We start from the raw sequence: 11,977 nt of genomic DNA on the forward strand, positions 1-11,977 counted from the left end.
GTTCTATTACGGTGGACGCCACGTGTCGGTCACCCTTGACGAAAGCACTTCTGTGATGCGCGATTTATCGTCATGGAAGGGGACACTTCCGTGATGATAATTTTGGTAATGTCATGGAACACTTCTACAACAGCACAGGTATGACTATCTTGATTCTGTCATAAATTTGTCATGGATGTACATGCATGACAAAAAAGTGACCTACTATGACAAACACGTATCATCACGGAAGTGTATTTTTTTGTAGTGGTTCGGGATGGAATCTAAACAATTTTGATCCAATTAGATGGTCCTTGAAGGAGTTGTTTAGCACAACGAACCAGGCAACCAGACTATGCGGCTGTAACGCCCTCACTTAGCCATAGGAGTTCGACAATAAAAACATGGACGCAACCCCTAGTTTTTGAACTAGAGTGCTATAAGCATTTGATCGGGAAGTACCGATCCTTCACGTAACGCGGAAGAAATCTCCAACGATTTGCAACCTCCGAACAGCTGACCGGCTCTCGCTGCATCATGACAGTCAGTTTTCGGCTTTCACTACTGAGGTGCTCCTTTGGATAAACCAGTGCACAAGCGTAGTAGTTCTCCCTTTACTACCTTAGCCGATATAGCAGAACGTAAGGTAGCAAGCACAGGTGCCGGGCAACCCAACTATTGACCAAAGACATGATTCGGAGCCAATGCATATAATGCTAAATTCGGGGTGCCGAACTATAATTATAAAAAGTGTTCGGAGTTTTGTTGCTGTAGTGTGGGGTGCTATGAAGCCCCTGGCAAACATCAAGCACACCGAAGTGTACGGGTGCTACCTGATAAAGTTACCAGAAAAGACAAAACAGGAAAAAGGAAGAACAAGTGATAAGCTAGGGCCGTAAAATTTGAGCCGCAAACTGTTCTTATTATAATTTCATTGGTGCGTTAAAGCGCGTTTATACAAGTAATGTAATAAGGAGGCTAGTTATGATGCCTTGACCAAGGGAGAGCTGCATGTGGGTCCTGAAAAACAGGTAGAGTGATCGTTAACAAAACCACCTAGAGAAGTCCCCCATATGCATGTGCTTCTTGCCGCCTTGGTGTATTTGTCCTTCAAGAGGACCTATGACCAGACCACCAGATGGGGCCTGTGGGATTGAGACCTGAAAAGGAGGCAAGTAAAAGTGAAAGTATGTGTGTATCCGATGTCGGTTGAGCCATATTATGGACCACAAGCTAGCTATGCCTCCGTCGATGCCCATGGGATTTTGAGTGTGTAGTTCTGTATGCGCGGCACGAATGCCACCACTTAATCGGGACTGAGACGGAGGCTGGATTTCTAGTCGAGCTCCTGACGAGCCGAGCTCTCCTGTTGCAGAGTGGTTCGGACCCTCTTAACGGTGTCCGTGGGCTCGACAGCCGAATTAAGGTTCTGCTTGAGAAGGCCGCTCTGCACTTCTGCTGCTAAGGCAGCTGTGTGCTCTTCTGTACGGAGGGATCGTTCCGTATTTCCATTGATCGTTATGACGCCGCGTGGATCGGGCATCTTGAGCTTGAGATAAGCATAGTGTGGTACTGCGTTGAATCGAGCAAACACAGTTCGTCCGAGCAGTGTGTGATAGCCACTCCGGAAGGGGACGATATCGAAGATTAAATCCTCGCTTCAGAAGTTGTCTGGAGATCTGAAGACAACCTCTAGTGTAATTGAGCCCGTGCAGCAGGCCTCTACACCTGGTATGACTCCTTTCAAGGTAGTCCTGGTGGGCTTGATCCGTGATGGGTTAATGCCCATTTTTCGCAATATATCCCGATAGAGCAGATTGAGGTTGCTACCTCCGTCCATAAGGACACGAGTCAGGTGAAACCCGTCAATTATTGGGTCTAGGACCAGTGCGGCTAAGCCACCGTGACGGATACTGGTCAGATGATCCCGACAATCAACAGTGATCGGGCATGACGACCATGGATTAAATTTTGGGGCGACTGGCTCTATCGCGTAGACGTCCCTGAGCGCATGCTTGCGCTCCCTTTTGGGGATGTGGGTAGCGTATATCCCGTTTTGACTTGAGGGGGAAACTTCTTGTGTCCCCCTGTGTTCGGTTGTCGGGGCTCATCATCATCGTCCTTGCTTTGTGATCCCTTTTCCCTGTTCTCGGCGTTTAATTTGCCGGCTTGTTTAAAAACCCAGCAATCTCTATTTGTATGATTGGGTGGTTTGTCTGGGGTGCCATGAATCTGGCACGGACGATCAAGTATGTGGTCCAAGCTGGATGGGCCTGAATTGTTCCTTCGGAATGGCTTCTTCCGCTGACCAGACTTAGAGCCACTGAATCCGGCATTGACCGTCGTATCCTCGATGTTGTCACTGTTGTTTTGACGCTTGTATCTATTGCGTCGAGACTTGTCTTTGCTATTTTTAACTTCAGTGGTGCCGGCTTCACTTGCATTGTTTTAGCTATGGGCCAACCAACTATCCTCGCCCGCACAAAAGCGGGTCATGAGTGTCGTGAGGGCCGCCATGGATTTTGGCTTTTCTTGGCCGAGGTGGCGAACGAGCCATTTGTCGCGGATGCTGTGTTTGAAGGCTGCTAGGGCTTTGACATCCGGACAATCGACGATTTGGTTCTTTTTAGTTAAGAACCTAGTCCAGAATTTCCTGGTGGACTCCCCGGGCTGCTGAACTATATGGCTTAAGTCATCAGCGTCCGGAGGTCGAACATATGTACCTTGGAAGTTATCGAGGAAGGCCTCTTCCAAGTCCTCCCAGCTGCCAATAAAATTTGCAGGCAGACTGTTGAGCCAATGCCGAGCTGGCCCCTTGAGTTTTAAAGGGAGGTATTTGATGGCGTGGAGGTCATCGCCGAGGGCCATATGAATGTGCAGAATGAAGTCTTGGATCCACACTGCGGGGCCTGTGGTTCCATCGTATGATTCTATATTCATGGGTTTGAACCCTTCTGGAAATTCATGACCCATGACCTCATCAGTGCAGCAATGAGGGTGTGCGGCGTCTCTATATCGGGTCGTATCGCGACGTAGCTCTGATGGAGTCCGTCTGCGGTTTTCAGCCCGCGCATGACTAAGTTTGTCATGTCCGAATAGGTGTTCATCGTCGCGTGTCGAGGCACGTCCTCGTGACCCGTAGATTGATCTGGTATGTCCTGCTTTATTGTTCAGGTTCTGCCGGAGGTCATATGTATGGCCGTGGGCTAATTTACCCTTACCTGTGCGATGAGGCGGGGCGAGCTGCTGTTCGGTATGAGTTGCCGTTTTGTCCCGACCACGTGGTGGTCGGTCAACCGCATTGTATGATGGTGGTATGTGTTCCAGCACCTCCTCGTCAAACTGAGGTAGCAATTTGCGCTTTGGGTAGCTTTTGGTTGGGCGCTTGAGGCCGTATTCTTCGGCTGCTAGGACATCGGTCCATTTATCATTGAGCATATCTTGGTCGGCTTGAAGCTGTTGCTGCTTCTTTTTCAGGCTCCTTGCAGTGGCTATTAGCTGGCGCTTGAAGCGCTCCTGCTCAAGAGGTTCCTCAGGAATGATGAAATTGTCGTTGCCGAGGCTCACCTCATCCTCGAAGAGCGGAAGATAACTTCTGTCCTCTGAGTCTTCGTGCGTGGCCTGTTTACCAGGGCTAGCCTTCCCATATTCCCGATCATCTTGTTCATTAGCTGTTTCAATGGGGTCTTTGTTGTCTTCGGCACCTTCTGGAGTGTTATCTTCTCCTGTGTCGGTGTTGCTGTCTTTACTGTGGCGTGACTTAGAGCAGCGCCGCTAACGCCGGTGCTTGGATTCTATTTCGGAAGGTTTATCCTCCGGATCTTCCTTGTCATCGCCGCTGTTCTCCTTTGGTGCATCCACCATGTATACATCATACGAGGAAGTGGCCATCCAGCGTCCGGTGAATGGCGGGTTCTGGGCCTCTTATTCTCCGGCATCGTCGTCCATACCGTCAATGTCCTCGGAGTCGTAATCAAGTGTGTCGGTCAAATCTCGACCGTGGCTATGAAGTGGGTGGCGGGTGGGAAGCAAAATTCTCCACCGTCAGCCCCTAGTTCGGACCGGATATAATTCGGCTGTGAGTCCTTCGTGAAGGACAGATTTTTTAATGATTTTAGCTCTTCACCCAATGGCGAGTGCTGGAAGATGTCTGCGGTGCTGAATTCGAAGATCGATAAGCGATCCAGTTCGGCGTCCACGTGCTCACATGGTTCGGAACTTACAGCTGGAGACGAGTCCGGAGTTCCGGTGGCACAGGTATCGTATGAGATCAAGTCTATGTGCGGCTCCAACATCGGGGGATTTGTGGCCTCCGTGGCAGGGTTGAGCCTCTGGTCCTTGGATGGCGCAGTCTACTCCGGATTTAAGGCCAGAGTGGTTGCGGGAGCTGTCTCCTGGATGCCGTCCGATGACAGATTTAGGTCGTGTCTCTCGGGGTGGCCAGGAGTGGTAGCCGCGGTCTCGAATCCGGCGGAGATCAAGTCTCCACGGATGTCCGTAACGTAGTTCAGGCTCCCAAACCTGACCTGATGGCCAGGGGCGTAGCTCTCGATCTGCTCCAGGTGGCCAAACGAGTTGGCCCGTAGTGTGGAGCCCCCGAACACGAAGATCTGTCCGAGAGAAAGTTTTCTCCTTGGACAGCGTCACTATCGACGATTGAAGGGGCCATCGAACCTTTCGTCGACCGCACAGTGGAACTCTCAATGAAAGCACCAATGTCGGTGTCAAAACTGGTGGATCTCGGGTAGGGGGTCCCGAACTGTGCGTCTAAGGTCGGTGGTAACAGGAGACAGGGGACATGATGTTTTACCCAGGTTCGGGCCCTCTCTATGGAGGTAATACCCTACGTCCTGCTTGATTAATATTGATGAATATGAGTATTACAAGAGTTGATCTACCTCGAGATCGTAATGGCTAAACCCTAGAGGTCTAGCTTGTATGGCTATGGTAATGAGTATCCTCTTCTCCAGACTAAGTCCTCCGGTTTATATAGACATCGGGGAGATCTAGGGTTACACAAGGTCGGTTACAAAGAAAGGAATATACATATTGGGTCGCCAAGCTTGCCTTCCACGCCAAGGAGAGTCCCATCCGGACACAGGTGTAGCCTTCGGTCTTCGTGTCTTCACAGCCCATCAGTCCGGCCCATGGCTAACAGGCCAGATGCCCAAGGACCCCTTAGTCCAGGACTCCCTCACATGGCTTCGCCAAAGAGGTTGTACACTTGTTGCATCTCTTTTTTACTCTATATGTTATATATATTGTCCACTGAGCACACGCAGTAACGTGAAATACGATTAGTTTCTCCTACTATATGACAAGCAGTGAGGTACCATGCAACTTAGCTATACATGATGGACTCTCTTGAACACCATCATTATTTATCTCTGCGCGTTTGAGCTATGCATTTGTCGATGGGCCTGGGAGTTGAGCTAGTAGGGCAGTGGCCTAGGTCCAAAGTAGTAGAAGTAGCACAAAAACATTTTTCGAGTGTAGGATTTTCCTTGCTCAAGCCTGCCTACTAGAATCGCCAAAAGGAAAAGTGAAGGGAAAACATAGGAATTGGAAAGTTTCCTATGGTACTACTATTCATGCATTTGGTTCAAAGGAATGGAGCAAAGGAAAACTATAGGATTTGTTCCTTGAGTGTCTCCTTGAAAGAAAAAACGTAGGAATTTTAATATCCACTTGTCCTCCTTTTCAAATTCCTATTCATGTAGCACAATTCATGTAGCACATCTACCTGCTATCATTGTTTTGGGTCTATCCATAGGTTGCTACCATCACTATGGATTTCTGCATGCACTCCTTACATAATCTCACTATGTTTTATTCCTATGCATGCCAGTTATTGTACACAATGGAACTGAACATGTAGAGCAAAAGAGACGAGCCTTGCGTGGCAATAAAATTTCATGCAGACGTCATTCCATGGTAGGCGCAAAGGAAGCCCCCCCCCTCCACCCATTTCAGATTGTAATCGAGAGGAAGATATATGTTCTGAGGGGAATTCAGAAGGAGAAGACCACTCCTATTTACCCCCTGAGGTCTTCGCTTTAACTTGGCATGGTGATGTTGGTTATATCATGCATATGGTGCCTTGCATTGCTTACTTTATACATCAAATATGTCATCTGCTTAGTTTAGACATGCTTTGTGTGAATGCCATCTGTTTAGTTTATTCATCGTTTATGTGAATTATGCAACGCCATCTTGTTTAGCCAGGCATCACATATGTGAATTTTGCAATGACATCCTGCTTATCCAGTCATCTTATATGTGAATTATATCAGGCATCCTTTTTTTCGTTACGTATTACATTTGTCAACAATGTTAGTACATTCAACTACTGTTCGTGTGCATTAGCTATTTGACACGGTGATGGAAAATTCTGGAGTAAAACAAGGTCTTCAGAGCAGACTATGCTATCTGACAAAGCGCATATCTCGTTGGTTACAGATAGCTCCTGAGAGGAGGATTCAGAGACAGATGACTAGTCCTATTTGCCCCCCCCCCAAGGTGTATGCTCTAACTTGGCAGGGTTATGTTGCTCATATCGTGCGTGTGGTGTCTTGCATTGCTATGTCATTTGACTACTTTAGACATGCTTTGTGTGAATGCCACATGTTTAGTGTCTAATTACCATATATGTGAATTATGCATTGCCATCTTGTTGCAAGACATTATATATGTGAATTATGCAATGCTATCTTGTTGCAAAGGCATTATATATGTGAATTATCCAATTCCATGTTGTTTAGCCAATCATCATGTATGTGAATTATATCATGCTATCATTTTTTTGTATTACGTGTTCCATTTGTCGACAACATTTGTATACTCAACTACTCTTCTTGTGCATCAGCCATTTGAAGCGGTGATGGAAGTATCTGGAGTGAAAACAAGGTATTCAGAGCAGACAATGCTACCTGCTAAAGCAGACATCTTGCTGGTTACCGAGAGCTCCTCAGAGGAGGATTCAGAGACAGATGACCAGTCTTATTTCCCCGCTGAGGTCTATGCTCAAACTTGGCAGGGTTATATTACCCATGGCATGCATGTTGTCTTGCATTGCTTAGTTTTTACATCATATATGGATTGCCATCTGCTTACTTGTTTACTATATAAATTGTATATTTGAATTATAGCATGCCATCATGTTTACATACACAGCATCTATCTGAATTATGGCATGGCAAACCATTTAATAAAGACCTCATATAGTTATATCATCTCATCATGTTTAGTGTTTACAGTCATCATATTTTGAATTATGTCATTCTAGCTGTGAATTGTATCATGCTATCATGTTTCCATAGGCGGCATGTATGTGAATTATGGCATGCCAACCTATTTAATAAACACATTATGTAGTTACATCATGTCATCTTGTTTACATAGTCATCATATTTTGAACTATGTCTTTCCATCTTTTTTAGTTAGCCATCATAATGTGAAATTGTGTCATGCTATCCTGTTTAGTTAGCCATCATATATGTGAAATTGTTTCATGCTATCATGTTTGGTTAAACAACATAAATGTGAGTTATTTCATGCCCTCTTTTATTCCCCACTATCCATTGCACCTGTCTTATCATACAATGTTTTTACATTCAATTACTTTTCTTGTTTATCAGCCATTTGAATTGGAGAGGGTGATGGCAGTATCTAAGGGAGTAACAACACGGTCTTCAGAAAAGATAGTGCTACCAGTTGATGCAGATAGAACTACGGTTGTACTTGCCCAAGAACCATCCCCACCACACATAACCCAGACTCTCGCAGATTGTACCCCTACCCAGTTGGACAGAGAACCAGCTACTCCCCTTCTCACCCCAACCCCAGCAGATAGTAACCCAGTTCCAGTTGACACAGCACCGTCTCCACCATAGAGCACCCAAAGACGATCAGTTAGTAAGGGAATTGCAGTGCCCAAAGCACGAGGACCACCACTCCGAATCCTAACTCAACGCTTAAAGGAGAAGAAGAATTGTTCTCAGGTCAGGTTCCGTAGCTATGGTTCATACTCCTTTGCTCTTGCATCATTGTATTTACTCATACCAACTATTTTCAAATTTGAAGGATGGAATTGAAACTCCAATGGCGCAACAGGTATGTTTTAAACCTGTTTCTTTAACTGGTTTGCTGTTGTAACTTGCTCTATGTTGATTTCAGTTTCAATTGAATAAACAATTATGTTCTCACGTCATGCACATTACAAGTGTTGTTATTGCTCTATAGTTTCCCACACTTATATTATGTCTATTCTGCTTTGTCTCGAACAAATATTATTCGAAATGTGTCTCTATCTTGATTTGGCAACAAAAACTAGGATGATATAGACCATAAAGTGACCATGGTACATAGATATATGTTTGTTTTATGCTATTATCATGTCCACTTTACTACCGAACTGATTTACCAAAATGAGTTTCATATACAACATGGTAAACTTGTGATGTGTCTTCTTGTTTCTCTTTTAGAATACGGACAAAATATTGGAGAACAGTACCCCGTTATGCAATGGTAAAGGAAGTAATGTAGATAAGGTTCAAGATAGTGAGACATATCGGTTGGTCTCCAAGAAAGCTGATAAAAACTATCTTGACGACAGTGAGAGAACCCAAAAGTCCTGTCTTGATGTAGTATTCGAGTTACTGGCCACTACTACTGGCACAAGCTCTTCGAACTCGTTGCCTGAATCAGTTCTTCTTCTTGAGTCTCAACTTCAAGTTGAAAGACATCGATCAGATGTGCTGCGACGGGAAGCTGAAGGACTGAGGAAGTCCCTGCAGAATTCAGATGCATACTTTCTGGTGCAACAGCAAGCGCTGGAGGATTGAAGCGCCAAACAAGAGAAAGTTAATGAGCTTGCTAAGCATCTTGCCAGCATTATGGGTACCCAGGATATTGTTTCTTGAGATCTTCTGAAGTGGTTTTAGTTCTAGAATTGTTTTGTTGCGGAGTTAATTTTCACCGGTCGCCAACTTTGACAACCCGTGTATATGATATGCTACTTTGTTCCCTATATTTGCACTGGTGGCGAACTTTGATGCCCAGTGGATGTAATATGTGTAATAGCCATGATAGCCTAGCGTAAGTTGCTTGCTTATTTATTTCCTTGTAGTCTTGTTTATTTGTTTGCCTGTAGTCAGTGCATTTCTTTTTCCGCGGTTTGGCTGCAATAACCTATTTTTAAAAACTAGCCACAATAACCACGGGCTACATATTTACTTTAGTTACCATGGGCCTCCTAAGGGTCGTAGAAATAATGGGCCTTGTAAGGGCCGTAGAAACAATGGGCCTTCTATGGGTCGTAGCATCAATGGGCCTTATACGGGCCGTAGCATCAATGGGCCTTATACGGGCCGTATGATCAATCGGCCAAACATGGGCCAATAACAGACCGCATTATGGGCCGTAAGCGGGCTAGATTTGGAATCGTCCGTTCATGGGCCGACAATAATGGGCCGTCGTTAATCGGTCGTATTTGATGATGATACGTCTCCAATGTATCTATAATTTTTTATTGTTCCATGCTATTATATTATCTGTTTTGGATGTAAATCGGCTTATTTATACACCTTTGTATTATTTTTGGGACTAACCTACTAACCCAAGGCCCAATGCAAATTGTTGTTTTTTGGCCTATTTCAGTGTTTCGCAGAAAAGGAATATCAAATGGAATCCAAACGGAATGAAACCTTCGGGAGAGTTATTTTTGGAACAAACGTGATCCAGGGGACTTGGAGTAGACGTCAAGAAAGAAACGAGGCTACCACAAGGCAAGTAGGCGCGCCTCCCCCCTAGGCGCGCCCCCCACCCTCATGGGCCCCTCGCAGCTCCACCGACCTACTTCTTCCTCCTATATATATATCCATATACCCCGAAAACATCCAGGAGCACCACGAAACCCTATTTCCACCGCCGCAACCTTCTATACCCAAGAGATCCCATCTTGGGGCCTTTTCCGGAGCTCCGCCAAAGGGGGAATCGATCAAGAAGGGCTTCTACATCAACACCATAGCCTCTCCGATGATGTGTGAGTGTGTTATCACAGACCTTTGGGTCCATAGTTATTAGCTAGATGGCTTCTTCTCTCTCTTTGGATCTCAATACAATGTTCTCCTCGATCTTCTTGGAGATCTATTTGATGTAACTCTTTGTGTGGTGTGTTTGTTGAGAGCCGATGAATTGTGGGTTTATGATCAAGTTTATCTATGAACAATATTTGATTCTTGTCTGAAATCTTTTATGTATGATTGGTTATCTTTGCAAGTCTCTTCGAATTATCAGTTTGGTTTGGCCTACTAGATTGATCTTTCTTGCAATGGGAGAAGTGCTTAGCTTTGGGTTCAATCTTGCGGTGTCCTTTCCCAGTGACAGCAGGGGTAGCAAGGCACGTATTGTATTGTTGCCATCGAGGATAAAAATATGGGGTTTATATCATATTGCTTGAGTTTATCCCTCTACATCATGTCATCTTGCCTAATCTGTTACTGTGTTCTTATGAACTTAATACTCTAGACGCATGCTGGATAGCGGTCGATGTGTGGAGAAATAGTAGTAGATGCAGAATCGTTTCGGTCTACTTGTCGTGGACGTGATGCCTATATACATGATCATGCCTAGATATTCTCATAACTATGCACTTTTCTATCAATTGCTTGACAAAAATTTGTTCACCCACCGTAATACTTATGCTATCTTGAGAGAAGCCACTAGTGAAACCTATGGCCCCCGGGTCTATCTTTTATCATATAAGTCTCCAATCTATTTTACTTTGCAATCTTTACTTTTAATCTATATCATAAAAATACCAAAAATATGTATCTTATTATTATTATCTCTATCAGATCTCACTCTCGTAAGTGATCGTGAAGGGATTGACAACCCCTTTATCGTGTTGGTTGCGAGGTTCTTATTTGTTTGTGTAGGTACGAGGGACTTACGTGTAGTCTCCTACTGGATTGATACCTTGGTTCTCAAAAACTTAGGGAAATACTTACGCTACTTTGCTGCATCACCCTTTCCTCTTGAATGGAAAACCAACGCAGTGCTCAAGAGGTAGCAAGAAGGATTTCTGGCGCCGTTGCCGGGGAGGTTGCACCATGTCAAGTCAAGATTTGATCTCCCGTCAACAAGCCATTTCTGGCACCGTTGCCGGGGAGATCTACTCACAAGTAAAGACATACCAAGTACCCATCACAAACTCTTATCCCTCGCATTACATTATTTGCCATTTGCCTCTCGTTTTCCTCTCCCCCACTTCACTCTTGCCATTTTATTCGCCCTCTTTTTCTGCTCGCCTCTTTTTCGTTCACCTCTTTTCGTTTGCCTCTTGCTTGCTTGTGTTTTGGATTGTTTGTCACGATGGCTCAAGATAATACTAAATTGTGTGATTTTTCCAATACCAACAATAATGATTTTATTAGCACTCCGATCGCTCCTCTTACGATGCTGAATCTTGTGAGATTGATACTGCTTTGCTGAATCTTGTCATGAAAGATCCGTTTTCTGGCCTTCCTAGTGAAGATGCCGCTACCCATCTAAACAACTTTATTGATTTGTGTGATATGCAAAAGAAAAAAGATGTAGATAATGATATTGTTAAATTGAAGCTATTCCGTTTTCGCTTAGAGATCGTGCTAAAACTTGGTTTTTGTCTTTGCCTAAAAATAGTATTGATTCTTGGAACAAGTGCAAAGATGCTTTTATCTCTAAGTATTTTCCTCCCGCTGAGATCATCTCCCTTAGAAACGATATTATGAACTTTAAGCAACTAGATCATGAGCATGTTGCACAATCTTGGGAGAGGATGAAATTAATGATTCGCAATTGCCCTACTCATGGTTTGAATTTATGGATGATCATACAATTTTTTTATGCTGGATTGAATTTGGCTTCTAGAAATCTTTTAGATTTGGCCGCAGGAGCCACTTTTATGGAAATCACTTTAGGAGAATCTACCAAAATCCTAGATAATATTATGGTTAAT

Source organism: Triticum urartu, chromosome 5, assembly GCF_003073215.2.
Source record: "Triticum urartu cultivar G1812 chromosome 5, Tu2.1, whole genome shotgun sequence".
In the NCBI taxonomy this organism is placed as follows: Eukaryota; Viridiplantae; Streptophyta; class Magnoliopsida; order Poales; family Poaceae; genus Triticum; species Triticum urartu.